We start from the raw sequence: 14,624 nt of genomic DNA, 5'->3' as shown, positions 1-14,624 counted from the left end.
TTTATTTGAAACGGTGGCTAAATTAACAAAAAATGTATCTTCAACCCCAGACGTTTCCAAGCAGGACAGCAGTAATGACTTTATGAACTTCCTTACTAACAAGATTGATAATATCAGGGAGAAAATTATAACTATGCAACCGTCTACTACAGTATCGCATCAGGCTGTGTATTGTAGTCTCATTGAGGAAAAATTTGATTCATTCATTGCTATAGGAGAGGAAGAATTTTCTAAACTCATTAAATCATCTAAATCGACAACATGTATGTTAGACCCTATACCGAATTAGCTATTAAAAGAGATGCTTCCAGAGGTCATAGATCCTCTTTTAATATCATTAATTCATCTTTGTCATTAGGGTACGTACCAAAAACTTTTAAGCTAGCTATGATTAAACCGCTTGTTAAAAAAACGCAACTTGATCCTACAGAATTAGTAAATTACAGGCCGATTTAGAATCTACCTTTTCTGTCAAAGATACTAGAAAAGGCAGTATCCTCACAACTGTGTTCCTTTTTAGAAAAAAATGGTATCTGCAAGGATTTTCAGTCAGGATTTAGACCGTACCATAGTACTGAGACTGCTCTCATTAGAGTCACAAATGATTTGCTCTTATCATCTGATCGTGGTTGTATCTCGCTATTAGTGTTACTCGATCTTAGTGCTGCATTTGATACTATTGACCACAACATTCTTTTAAATAGACTCGAAAATTATGTTGGCATTAGAGGAATTGCATTAGCATGGTTTAAATCATACTTATCTGACCGTTATCAGTTTGAAGCAGTAAATAAAGTGATGTCTTATCGATCAAAAGTTCAGTATGGTGTACCACAAGGCTCAGTACTAGGACCGTTGCTGTTCACTCTGTACATGCCACCCTTAGGAGATATCATTAGGAAGCATGGCATTAGTTTTCACTGTTATGCTAATGATACTCAGCCCTTCTTCACGCCCGTACAAAACTTACCAATTCACAAAATTAACTGAATGCATAGCTGATATAAAAAATTGGATGACTAGTAATTTCCTACTACTAAATTCTGAAAAAACAGAGATTTTAATTATTGGACAAAAAACATCCTCGCGTAATAACCTAGAATACTGTCTAACACTTGATGGCTGCTCTGTCAAGTCCTCGTCGTTGGTTAGGAACCTGGGTGTGCTCTTTGATACCAATCTTTCATTTGAAAGTCACGAAAGTCTAGTATCTGTAAAACCGCATTTTTCCATCTTAAAAATATAGCTAAATTACGTCAAATGCTCTCATTGACAAATGCGGAACAATTAGTTCATGCGTTCATGACATCAAGGCTAGATTATTGTAATGCTATTATGGGTGGTTGCCCTGCATGCTTAATAAACAAACTACAGCTGGTCCAAAACACAGCAGCTAGAGTTCTTACCAGAACCAGGGAATATGACCATATTAGCCCCGTTCTGTCAACACTGCATTGGCTATGGGATCCGGTTAAACATCGTATACATTTTTAAATATTGCTGATTACTTACAAAGCACTAAATGGTTTATCTCCGCAGTACTTGAGCGAGCTCTTAATGCATTATAGTCCTTCATGTCTATTGCAATCTCAAAATTCCGGCCAGTTGATAATACCTAGAATATCAAAATCGACTGCTGGTGGTAGATCCTTTTCCTCTCTAGCACCAAAACTCTGGAACAGTCTTCCTAACATTGTCCGGGAAGCAGACACACTCTGTCAGTTCAAATCTAGTCTAAAAACACATCTTTTTGACCTAGCATACACATAACACATTATAAACTTCTATAATTCAATGTTAGGCTGCATAGATTAGGTCAGCCGGAACCAGGAAAACTTCCCATAAATTCTGATGTACTTGTTACATCATAAGAAAAATGGCGTCTATGCTAATATAAGTCTCTCTGTTTATCCTGAGGTTTACTGCAGTTTACTGCGAATCCAGGCCGTATCCATACGTCATCAGCGTTCTCACAGGTTCGCGTTTTTAAAGTTTGCACAGAGAGAACTTAAGAGTTTTCTGTTAGAACAGTGTCATGTTAGGCCCCTAAGTTAATAACTAATGATCATTGCAATGGAAGTGAATCAATCAAAACTAACTTTAGCTGGACAATATCTTTATTCTAGAGCTGCTATAAAGCCAAAACAATCTACATTACTTTAATTTCCTATTACCACTGTAAAGCTGCTTTGAAAAAGGTGACTTGACTTGACTCCATACACCCACGACTTCTGTACTATGATCTTGCAGTTCATTATCATCTGTTTTCCAACTGTCTTTATTTTTTTGCTCTTCATTCCTGCATGCTATCATTAAAGCTCCGTCATGTAGCACTTTTGCGAATGCCATCTCGCCTACCAGCTTTTTCAATTCAAACGTCAACGTAAATGGATTAACTCCTGAAACTCCTACCTCTCCTTTATAAAACTTATAAAACCAAGATTAAAACTTCAATATTATCCTAAATTCACTCTTGATACTATTTCGTTCATCCTCATGTTCCTCAATAGCCATCAAACTACTTTCCGATCTTTCCTCCTTACCTTTTTCTCTCTTTTTATTAACCTTCTTTTCTGTTCTAACCAGTGTCCATCCTACCTCCATATCATCCTCCTCTTCACCTGTATCTTCCATTCTTAGAGTCTCTGATGCATTCCCAGTTCGATTTGCTCGAGATCTAGTATGTGTATTTTTTTTATTATTTGAATTGGCCGCCATGCACCGCGTTCCAAGCAGCCCCACGCAGTAGGCTATTAACCACACCAAGACCAGTGTGATGACCACGGAGTTAATAATTGAACTCGTTTAACGTGTCAGAAAACGGAGAAATGGCAGTTGTCATCAATAAACAATAGAATACAAAATGAACGGCGATCTGCTTGTATGACTCTCGGTTCGCTAGCCCAACTCCCCTCAGTGCATGTCGCTCCGTGTTGCATGCCCTGACATGCATTGTTAACTGTGGGACCTTATATAGACAGGTGTGTCCCTTTCCAAATCATGTCCAATCAACTGAATTTATTACAGGTGGACTCCAATCAAGTTGTAGAAGCATCTCAAGGACGATCAGTGGAAACAGGATGCACCTGAGCTCAATTTTGAGTGTCATGGCAAAGGCTGTCAATAGCTGGGTTTCAGTCACGTGATTATGATGACGCGCAAAGGCGGGGCGATTTCAGATGGAGGGCAGGAAGTAAACACGGAGAATATGTCTATGGAGGAAACCGTTGCAGAGTGTCCGTATTGTACCTTTATTCGATTTTTTTGACCGTCCGTTTACATGTTCTTTCAACTCTGAACCCATATCCAATTCATGTGTTTACACTTGCCATACTATCTGAAACATCGCGCATGCTTAAAGGATTAAATTCTCTTGCATAGATGGGCGGACGCGAAATATGCTTGAGTCTAGCTCTGCGATGTATGCGAAGTTCGCCAAACATCACCATGATTATGAGGCGGGAGAGAACGAAAAGTGCCATCATTGCACACATGCTTCAGTTATTGTGTGTGAGAGAGATCTCAGGACTGGTGGGAGCATATTGTGTTTAAATATTGGCTTTAACCCTCTGGGGTCTGAGCTGTTTTCTGGCCCTGGAGGTGTTCTGACATGCTCTGACATTTGTGCTTATTTCTGTTACTTGTGACATTGTCATGGCTAAAGTCTTATTACACTGTATTTAGCACAAACTCTGCTACAATAATATATCAGCAGCATGTATGTAAAAGTTTGTAGTTTTGAGATAATGACATTTATGCATGGTTTGTGAAAATACAAAAAAAAAAATATTTGCTCCAAAACTATGTGAAAATCACCCTGACTGCTCATTCAGATAAGACAATATATTGATTGAAACTTTCTAAGACGTGTTTTGTGTGAGAAAGCCTTATGCGAAGAGGCGTGATCATCTCATTAATATGTAAGCCTTTAACACCTGAGAAAGACAAAGACACTCCCCTAACTGCCCTATTAGGAGCTATCAGGCCCTGTCATTCAGAGAAACCTTGCACAAAGAATGAGGAGATTTTAAAAAGAATGGCTTTTAGATTGTTTGGATTTATTTACAACACAACATAATCCAAAGATACACAACAAATGATAAAAGAGCACATTGAAAACAATGATCCAAAGACAGAGACCTTTGTGCCATTCCTAAAAACATTGTACATACCTTTCATTTCCAAGGTGTTTGATTTTCACTTTACCATGTTCATATACAGAGACTCATGTGAATGTTGAAGTCAGCAGGACTCAGTGGAGCATCTGGTCCCTGAAAGAAAAGAAAAAAAGTGAACATACTGGTATCAAGAGAAACTAGGCCTGCACGATTTTGGGAATAAATTTTAGATTTTTCTGGTTAAAATTGCTTTTTAAAATTCACAGAATACACACACACACACACACACACACACACACACACACACACACACACACACACACACACACACACACACACACACACACAAATGTTTCCAACAATATATAATATAATGAACACCAGGTTTGTTGTGCCTTGTAGGCATAGGCTATGCGCAGTTCTGCATAAAATAATAATAACAATAGCCTATAGCAGCCTATAAATATTCCAAAAGATTTCAGTAACAACTATGCTAGAGAAAAATATATTGATTATCATATGTTACTTCAAATGTTTCCATTCGTTATGATGATATGAAATGAGATAATAGTGAAAACATAAAGCCTAATGTTTGGTGCATTTTGCTTTTCTTTTTTTGTTATCAAATTTTTATTGTTTTAACATCGTTTAAACATGACATATCGAAGACAAACAATCAGCAGTTACCCCAGTATGAAAAAAAAAAAGCTGCAAATAATAATAAATAAAAATGAATAAATCAATAATTAAGATAATAATAAAAAAATATATAATAATAATAATAAATACACATAATAATAATAATACACATACATACACATAGGGCACTATATCAGTGGAATAACAAAGATACATAAAATTATATATAATGAATAAATAAACAAACATACAGAATATACTTCAAAATATACACAAAAATATATAAGTACTACAGATTATTAGAATTGTTAGAAAAAAAAAAAGAAAAAAAAAAGAAAGTGGAATAGGGCTGAAAGAAATCTACGACAGTTGGAATATATGATTAATAATAAAAAATAAAAAATAAAAAAAATGTAAAAAAATTATACAAAAAAAAATTTATAAAAAAAATATATAATAATTAACCAGATGAACAAGAACAATAAAAATAAAATAAAATGACCATAAAACCAGAGAGGGGGAGGGGGGATTAATTCAACTCAGTAAACCCTTGAGTTTTTCCAATGTTTGGGCCCAGAGTCTAATGGTGTCCTCTCTTGTGCCATGAATGCGTGCAGTGGACAATTCGAGATACACCACATCAATAAATGTGAGAACCCAATACTGCTTATTAAGAGAATGTGGAGGTTTCCATCTCGTTGCTACTAATTTCTTAGCGGCTGTCAAACCAGCTAAAAACACTCGTTTCTGAGTTTTGTTAAGTTGGATATCAGAAAGATCATCTAAAATAAAAACAGATGGGGACAAAGGGGCCGAAACATTCAATAAAGTGGACAAACTTTCTTTAACCATATTCCAAAAGTAAGCAACCCCAGGGCATTCCCAAATCATGTGAAAAAAGGTACCAATTTCCCCTGTATGGCACAGTGTGCAGTTAGGATCAGGTTTAAGCTTCATACTATAGAGTTTACGTGGAGTCATATAAGTCCTATGAATAAAATTAAAATGGATTTGTTGATGATCCGGATTCCTTGAGGCATGCATTACCATCACCCAAACACTGTCCCAATTAAAGCTGGGGGAAAGGTCCGGAATATCTGCCCGCCATGAAGAATCTATTGTCAGAGGAGGATGCATTTTTTCCAGAAAAAAATTATATAATTTAGAAACCAAACCTCTTGTTCCCTGAATCTCACGTAACACTTTAAGTAAAGGGTGGTCTTTAAGAGGAGCCAACCAAGGAACCCCATAAGCCTTCATGGCTGCCCTCAACTGTAAGTAAAAAAAAAAGGTAGAGCTCTGAAGGTTAAATTGAATAGAAAGTTCTTCAAAGGAGTGAAGGCCTTTATCACCCATTAAATCACCCAAGGAGTGAATTCCTTTGTCGAACCACTGTCGACACTGGCCAATCTTTATTGGGTGCTTACCAATTAGCAAACCATCATTATTAAAGATAGGAGAGTAGGGATTCCAATTAGAATGGATATTACAAGCTTTTTCTGCTGCTCTCCAGACCAACAGAGCGTGTGACACTAAAGGACCGAAACGGAGCGTACACTTTTTTGGAGGAATATTGGCAAATAAAACTTCATCTAACTTCAGAGGAAGAACTAGATTTCCCTCCAAGGAACGCCACGAAACATCCATTTTGTCATTATACCAGCTAAGCAGGGGACGTAGTGTAAAAGCCCAATGATATAGCTTAAAATTCGGAAGAGCAAGTCCACCCGCGAATCTATCTCGTTGCATCGTGGAAAGTTTCAGACGTGGACGTTTGCCATTCCATACAAATTTGGTAATTATGCTCTGTAGCTTATCCCAAAAACGAGAAGGGGGAGGCAAGGGCAGCATAGAACTCACAAAGTTAATTCGAGGGAGTACATTCATTTTGATAATCGAGATGCGCGATCTAAGAGAATTTGGAAGTGATGACCAATTATCCAAGTTACAAGAAATTTTTGACAGGATGCCCTCATAGTTGGTCTTAATTATATACTGCAATGAAGCACCAATCATAATGCCTAAATACTTAAATTGTTTGACCACTGGTATACCCAAGGGTAGTGGTAAGTTTCTCATTGCGTCATTTAGTGGAAGAAGTGCCGACTTTGTCCAATTTATTCTATATCCGGAAATCTCGCCAAAACTGCCAAAGATAGTTAAAATGTTTGGAATGGACTGCAGTGGATTGCCTAAAAAAAGAAGGATGTCATCTGCATACAAAGAAATATGATGGTTGGTCCCACACATTGTGATTGGGGTGATACCTTTATCTATGCGTATTGTCTGGGCCAGTGGCTCTAGCGAGAGTGCAAAAAGAAGCGGACTTAGAGGGCATCCCTGTCGAGAACCTCTGGCTATGTTGAACAGTGAAGAACAAGTCTTGCCTGTCAAAACCATGGCTGTGGGGTTCGCATACAGCAACTTGATCATATGAATGTAGGAGGACCCCCCCAGCTAACAGGGAACGTTCCCAGAACTTTCACTAACGTTCTTTAAAAGTTGTGTAAATGTTAGCACAAAACGTTATTAAAATAATGTTTTCGGAACGTTCATACAACGTTATTAACGTTCTTGTAACGTTGAGTAAAAAACGTTCTTAGAACAACGTTCTTGGAACGTCTTTATGACGTTATTTGTGATTGATGAACGTTCTCATAACGTTGTTAGAAAACGTTCTTAGAACAAGGTTCTTGGAACGTCTTTATGATGTTATTTGTGTTTAATGAACGTTCTCATAACGTTGATAGAAAACGTTCTTAGAACAAGGTTCTTGGAACATCTTTTTGACGTTATTTGTGATTGATGAAAGTTCTCATAACGTTGATAGAAAACGTTCTTAGAACAAGGTTCTTGGAACATCTTTTTGACGTTATTTCTGATTGATGAAAGTTCTCATAACGTTGATAGAAAACGTTCCTAGAACAAGGTTCTTGGAACGTCTTTTTGACGTTATTTCTGATTGATGAAAGTTCTCATAACGTTGATAGAAAACGTTCTTAGAACAACGTCCTTGGAACGTCTTTATGACGTTATTTGTGATAGATGAAAGTTCTCATAACGTTGATAGAAAACGTTCTTAGAACAACGTTCTTGGAACGTCTTTATGACGTTATTTGTGATTGATGAAAGTTCTCATAACGTTGATAGAAAACGTTCTTAGAACAAGGTTCTTGGAACGTCTTTATGACGTTATTTGTGATTGATGAAAGTTCTCATAACGTTGATAGAAAACGTTCTTAGAACAAGGTTCTTGGAACGTCTTTTTGACGTTATTTGTGATTGATGAAAGTTCTCATAACGTTGATAGAAAACGTTCTTAGAACAAGGTTCTTGGAACGTCTTTATGACGTTATTTGTGATTGATGAAAGTTCTCATAACGTTGATAGAAAACGTTCTTAGAACAAGGTTCTTGGAACGTCTTTTTGACGTTATTTCTGATTGATGAAAGTTCTCATAACGTTGATAGAAAACGTTCTTAGAACAACGTTCTTGGAACGTCTTTATGACGTTATTTGTGATTGATGAAAGTTATCATAACGTTGATAGAAAACGTTCTTAGAACAAGGTTCTTGGAACGTCTTTATGACGTTATTTGTGATTGATGAAAGTTCTCATAACGTTGATAGAAAACGTTCTTAGAACAATGTTTTTGGAACGTCTTTATGACGTTATTTGTGATTGATGAAAGTTATCATAACGTTGATAGAAAACGTTCTTAGAACAAGGTTCTTGGAACGTCTTTTTGACGTTATTTGTGATTGATGAAAGTTCTCATAACGTTGATAGAAAACGTTCTTAGAACAAGGTTCTTGGATTGTCTTTTTGACGTTATTTGTGATTGATGAAAGTTCTCATAACGTTGATAGAAAACATTCTTAGAACAAGGTTCTTGGAACGTCTTTATGACGTTATTTGTGATGGCTGAACATTCTCATAACGTTGATAGAAAACGTTCCTAGAACAAGGTTCTTGGAACGTCTTTATGACGATATTTGTGATTGATGAAAGTTCTCATAACGTTGATAGAAAACGTTCTTAGAACAAGGTTCTTGGAACGTCTTTATGACGTTATTTCTGATTGATGAAAGTTCTCATAACGTTGATAGAAAACGTTCTTAGAACAACATTCTTGGAACGTCTTTTTGACGTTATTTTGTGATTGATGAAAGTTCTCATAACGTTGATAGAAAACGTTTTTAGAACAACATTCTTGGAACGTCTTTTTGACGTTATTTTGTGATTGATGAAAGTTCTCATAACTTTGATAGAAAACGTTCTTAGAACAAGGTTCTTGGAACGTCTTTATGGCGTTATTTTGTGATTGATGAAAGTTATCATAACGTTGATAGAAAACGTTCTTAGAACAACGTTCTTGGAACGTCTTTATGACGTTATTTGTGATTGATGAAAGTTCTCATAACGTTGATAGAAAACGTTCTTAGAACAAGGTTCTTGGAACGTCTTTATGACGTTATTTGTGATTGATGAAAGTTCTCATAACGTTGATAGAAAACGTTCTTAGAACAAGGTTCTTGGAACGTCTTTTTGACGTTATTTGTGATTGATGAAAGTTCTCATAACGTTGATAGAAAACGTTCTTAGAACAAGGTTCTTGGAACGTCTTTATGACGTTATTTGTGATTGATGAAAGTTCTCATAACGTTGATAGAAAACGTTCTTAGAACAAGGTTCTTGGAACGTCTTTTTGACGTTATTTCTGATTGATGAAAGTTCTCATAACGTTGATAGAAAACGTTCTTAGAACAACGTTCTTGGAACGTCTTTATGACGTTATTTGTGATTGATGAAAGTTATCATAACGTTGATAGAAAACGTTCTTAGAACAAGGTTCTTGGAACGTCTTTATGACGTTATTTGTGATTGATGAAAGTTCTCATAACGTTGATAGAAAACGTTCTTAGAACAATGTTTTTGGAACGTCTTTATGACGTTATTTGTGATTGATGAAAGTTATCATAACGTTGATAGAAAACGTTCTTAGAACAAGGTTCTTGGAACGTCTTTTTGACGTTATTTGTGATTGATGAAAGTTCTCATAACGTTGATAGAAAACGTTCTTAGAACAAGGTTCTTGGATTGTCTTTTTGACATTATTTGTGATTGATGAAAGTTCTCATAACGTTGATAGAAAACATTCTTAGAACAAGGTTCTTGGAACGTCTTTATGACGTTATTTGTGATGGCTGAACATTCTCATAACGTTGATAGAAAACGTTCCTAGAACAAGGTTCTTGGAACGTCTTTATGACGATATTTGTGATTGATGAAAGTTCTCATAACGTTGATAGAAAACGTTCTTAGAACAAGGTTCTTGGAACGTCTTTATGACGTTATTTCTGATTGATGAAAGTTCTCATAACGTTGATAGAAAACGTTCTTAGAACAACATTCTTGGAACGTCTTTTTGACGTTATTTTGTGATTGATGAAAGTTCTCATAACGTTGATAGAAAACGTTTTTAGAACAACATTCTTGGAACGTCTTTTTGACGTTATTTTGTGATTGATGAAAGTTCTCATAACTTTGATAGAAAACGTTCTTAGAACAAGGTTCTTGGAACGTCTTTATGGCGTTATTTTGTGATTGATGAAAGTTATCATAACGTTGATAGAAAACGTTTTTAGAACAACATTCTTGGAACGTCTTTATGACGTTATTTTGTGATTGATGGAAGTTCTCATAACGTTGATAGAAAACGTTCTTAGAACAACGTTCTTGGAACGTCTTTATGACATTATTTGTGATTGATGAAAGTTCTCATAATGTTGATAGAAAACGTTCTTAGAACAACGTTCTTGGAATGTCTTTATGACATTATTTGTGATTGATGAAAGTTCTCATAACGTTGATAGAAAACGTTCTTAGAACAAGGTTCTTGGAACGTCTTTATGACATTATTTGTGATTGATGAAAGTTCTCATAATGTTGATAGAAAACGTTTTTAGAACAACGTTCTTGGAACGTCTTTTTGACGTTATTTTGTGATTGATGAAAGTTCTCATAACGTTGATAGAAAACGTTCTTAGAACAAGGTTCTTGGAACGTCTTTATGACATTATTTGTGATTGATGAAAGTTCTCATAATGTTGATAGAAAACGTTCTTAGAACAACGTTCTTGGAACGTCTTTATGACGTTATTTTGTGATTGATGAAAGTTGTCATAACGTTGATAGAAAACGTTCTTAGAACAACATTCTTGGAACGTCTTTATGACATTATTTGTGATTGATGAAAGTTCTCATAATGTTGATAGAAAACGTTCTTAGAACAACGTTCTTGGAATGTCTTTATGACATTATTTGTGATTGATGAAAGTTCTCATAACGTTGATAGAAAACGTTTTTAGAACAACATTCTTGGAACGTCTTTATGACGTTATTTTGTGATTGATGGAAGTTCTCATAACGTTGATAGAAAACGTTCTTAGAACAACATTCTTGGAACGTCTTTATGACGTTATTTTGTGATTGATGGAAGTTCTCGTAACGTTGATAGAAAACGTTCTTAGAACAACGTTCTTGGAACGTCTTTATGACGTTATTTTGTGATTGATGGAAGTTCTCGTAACGTTGATAGAAAACGTTCTTAGAACAAGGTTCTTGGAACGTCTTTATGACGTTATTTTGTGATTGATGGAAGTTCTCATAACGTTGATAGAAAACGTTCTTAGAACAAGGTTCTTGGAATGTCTTTATGGCGTTATTTGTGATTGATGAAAGTTCTCATAACGTTGATAGAAAACGTTTTTAGAACAACTTTCTTGGAACGTCTTTATGATGTTATTTGTGATTGATGAAAGTTCTCATAACGCTGATAGAAAACGTTCTTAGAACAACGTTCTCAGAACATCCTTATAATTTTATTAGTATTTTCTGAATGTTATATTTAGGCTATCATAAAACGTTCTGGGAACATGTTGTTTGCTTCTTAACAGTTTACAATCACTAGATTTGTATAATGACTATATATATATCCATATAAACATTTTAAACATCACAGTAGTTTATAACACCACCCCAATAAACCAGCACTATATAGCCTATTAATAAATTAATATTAACTAGTGCAAAATGCCTGTGCAAAATAAAAATTTTTTGGGTGTGTGTTTTTAGTAATTGTTATTTTGGTGTGTTTGAGTGCTCAATGTTACAATTACACAGCAAAAGTTTAGTGACATTTTTATTTGTGTATAGTAGAAAGCAAATACTGATCCTGAAATAATGACATAAAATAAATGTGGAAAATTGAACTAAACGATGCAGGGAGCAGACTACACAGTGAACTCAGAGAAAATGCTACGCTTGAGTAAAAACAGTTTGTGAATAGGCTACTACAAATGATGCCCGTGAAAGAGATTGTGAACGCATTGAATAGGATATGTTTTGTTGGTTAATAGCATGCTACTATTACACAGTAGTGATAATGTTAAGCACCAGAATGATATTCAGATATATATAATATCTGATCAAATATAATATTCAGAAGTAAACAGCATAGCTGACTTACAGATTCGGTTAACATGCACAAATGAGTAAGCGTGACGATTCAGGGAGCAGGCTACACAGTGAACTCAGAGAAAACGCTACGCTTGAGCAAACAGTGTGAATGGGTTACTACAAATGATGGCAAACTGCCTGTGCAAAATCAGTTTTTGTGTGTGTTTTTAATAATTTTTGTTTTGGTGTGTTTGAGTGCTCATTGTTACAATTACACAGCAAAAGTTCAGTGACATTTTTATTTATGCATGGAAGAAAGCACCAAGGAAAATTTAACTACACGATTCAGGGAGCAGGCTACACAGTGAACTCCGAGAAAAGCTGTGAATAAAATACAATATTCAGAAGTAAACAGTGTAGCAGTAGCTGACAGAGTGTTTATGCCAGAATGTTTAAACAATTACCTTCTTTTACTGATATATTTAACAATATCTTTTGCATTTCTAATCCAAACAACGTGAAACTTTACACTGCACTTACTTGTGCCCGTAGCAAAAAACCTGTCAAGTTTGAAAATGTTAACAGACAGACAGACAGACCTTCCTATAATTTATAGATAGATGTATGTGTGTATATATATATATATATATATATATATATATATATATATATATATGCTATCACATATGTGAAGCACTGTTAAATATATTGAAATACATTTTGAAAATATTGTTTCAAAAATACATTGAACATACATCTTTTAAATTGTTCCTCATGTTACATCTGTAAATATGTGTACATATTGTGTATATTTCACAAAATATATTCATGCCTTAGCCTATATCATGTTTAGTTTTTAATAAATGTTTTTGCAATTTTATTTCTACACCACATTAACCATTTATAAAGCTATATAATATTATAGGCTATTACATATTCATATTACATTATATCATAGCCTATTATAACCTATATGATTTTGTAAACATACACTCATGCTTCATATACTCATTCCGTTAAAGGGATACTTCACCGTTTTTTCATATTAAACTATGTTATTCCCTTAACTAAGACGAGTTGATACATACCTCTCTCGTCTCAGTGCGTGCACTAAATCCCTCTGTCTTGCGGCGAAACTTTGTTAGCCCAGTTCATTTAATATGGGCCAAGCAGAGAAGATACCAAACACCTCCACGTTTTCCCTATTTAAATACAGTTACTCGCGAAGTGTAACTCGACCTAGGACGGTGACACAAAACAAAACGTTGCGCTTTTCTAAGCGTGTAAAATGGATAACTATTTTGTATGGCGGAATACCATAGCAAGTGCTTGTAAGCACTTCGACTTGGCGCAGTAATATCTTCACTAGAGGGAGCGGGGGCCGGTGAGAGGATTTTTCACGAGTGAAGATATTACTACGCCAAGTCGAAGTGCTTACAAGCACTTGCTATGGTATTCCGCCATACAAAATAGTTATCCATTTTACACGCTTAGAAAAGCGCAACGTTTTGTTTTGTGTCACCGTCCTAGGTCGAGTTACACTTCGCGAGTAACTGTATTTAAATAGGGAAAACGTGGAGGTGTTTGGTATCTTCTCTGCTTGGCCCATATTAAATGAACTGGGCTAACAAAGTTTCGCCGCAAGACAGAGGGATTTAGTGCACGCACTGAGACGATAGAGGTATGTATCAACTCGTCTTAGTTAAGGGAATAACATAGTTTAATATGAAAAAACGGTGAAGTATCCCTTTAACAGTTTGGTGATGGCCACTAGCATATACACTTAATAATGTTAACCTCACATTTCAGGATATTTTATCTGATTATCAAATAATTCCCTCCATCAATTCTTCTTTTATGTAAATTCTGCGTGACTTCTTACGTTACGTCTTTTAATTGGCGCGCGCACTCCAGTTACATTTGAACCAGATTTGAACTGAGTTACCATGGAAACGGGCGGGGAGAGCTCAACTGACGACAAGCAGCAACTCCGTCTCTCACTGTTGTCTTCGCTAATTTCAGGTACGTTTAGTGAGTTTAGTCACCAACATTACACAAATAGTACATAAAAATGTTTCTGACACATTCTTTTCATGTAAATGACACGCTTCCGTTGAATATTTACTTTATAGAAATGGTTTAGTGTCTTCGGGAAAAGTCCGTTAGCATCTCAACTTTTAGGCTAACGTTAACTAACGTTAGAGGTAAGGTTAGGTTGATTAGACTTTAGCTGTAACTTTAGGCTTTTAATCTTATGTGTTGATTTGAGGTTTTGTAAAAGTTTTGCTGGCAATTTTTCAATGTGAATGGATGTAAACTAAAAAGTATTCACTGGATGGTTAATTCATAATTTTCATGTGACGGAGTGCCCACCTGGAGGGCAAATTGGGGTTTTATAATGCAAT

General features: G+C 35.5%; 1 long non-coding RNA gene across 1 annotated transcript in view; it reads right to left on the bottom strand.

Annotated features, from left to right (window-relative positions):
- Window positions 1–4,337: 4,337 nt before the first annotated feature.
- Window positions 4,338–14,624, bottom strand: part of LOC309508678 — a 145,143-nt gene continuing 134,856 nt past the window's right edge. Inside the window, exon 2 of the long non-coding RNA XR_014209668.1 lies at window positions 4,338–4,565. This is a non-coding gene — a long non-coding RNA (uncharacterized lncRNA). The remainder of the gene's footprint in view (window positions 4,566–14,624) is intronic.

This window comes from Leuciscus leuciscus, assembly GCF_965113295.1.
Source record: "Leuciscus leuciscus genome assembly, chromosome: 10".
Taxonomy (NCBI): domain Eukaryota; kingdom Metazoa; phylum Chordata; class Actinopteri; order Cypriniformes; family Leuciscidae; genus Leuciscus; species Leuciscus leuciscus.
The sequence above is the reverse complement of the archived record's forward strand: the minus strand, read 5'-3'. Positions and strand labels throughout refer to the sequence as shown.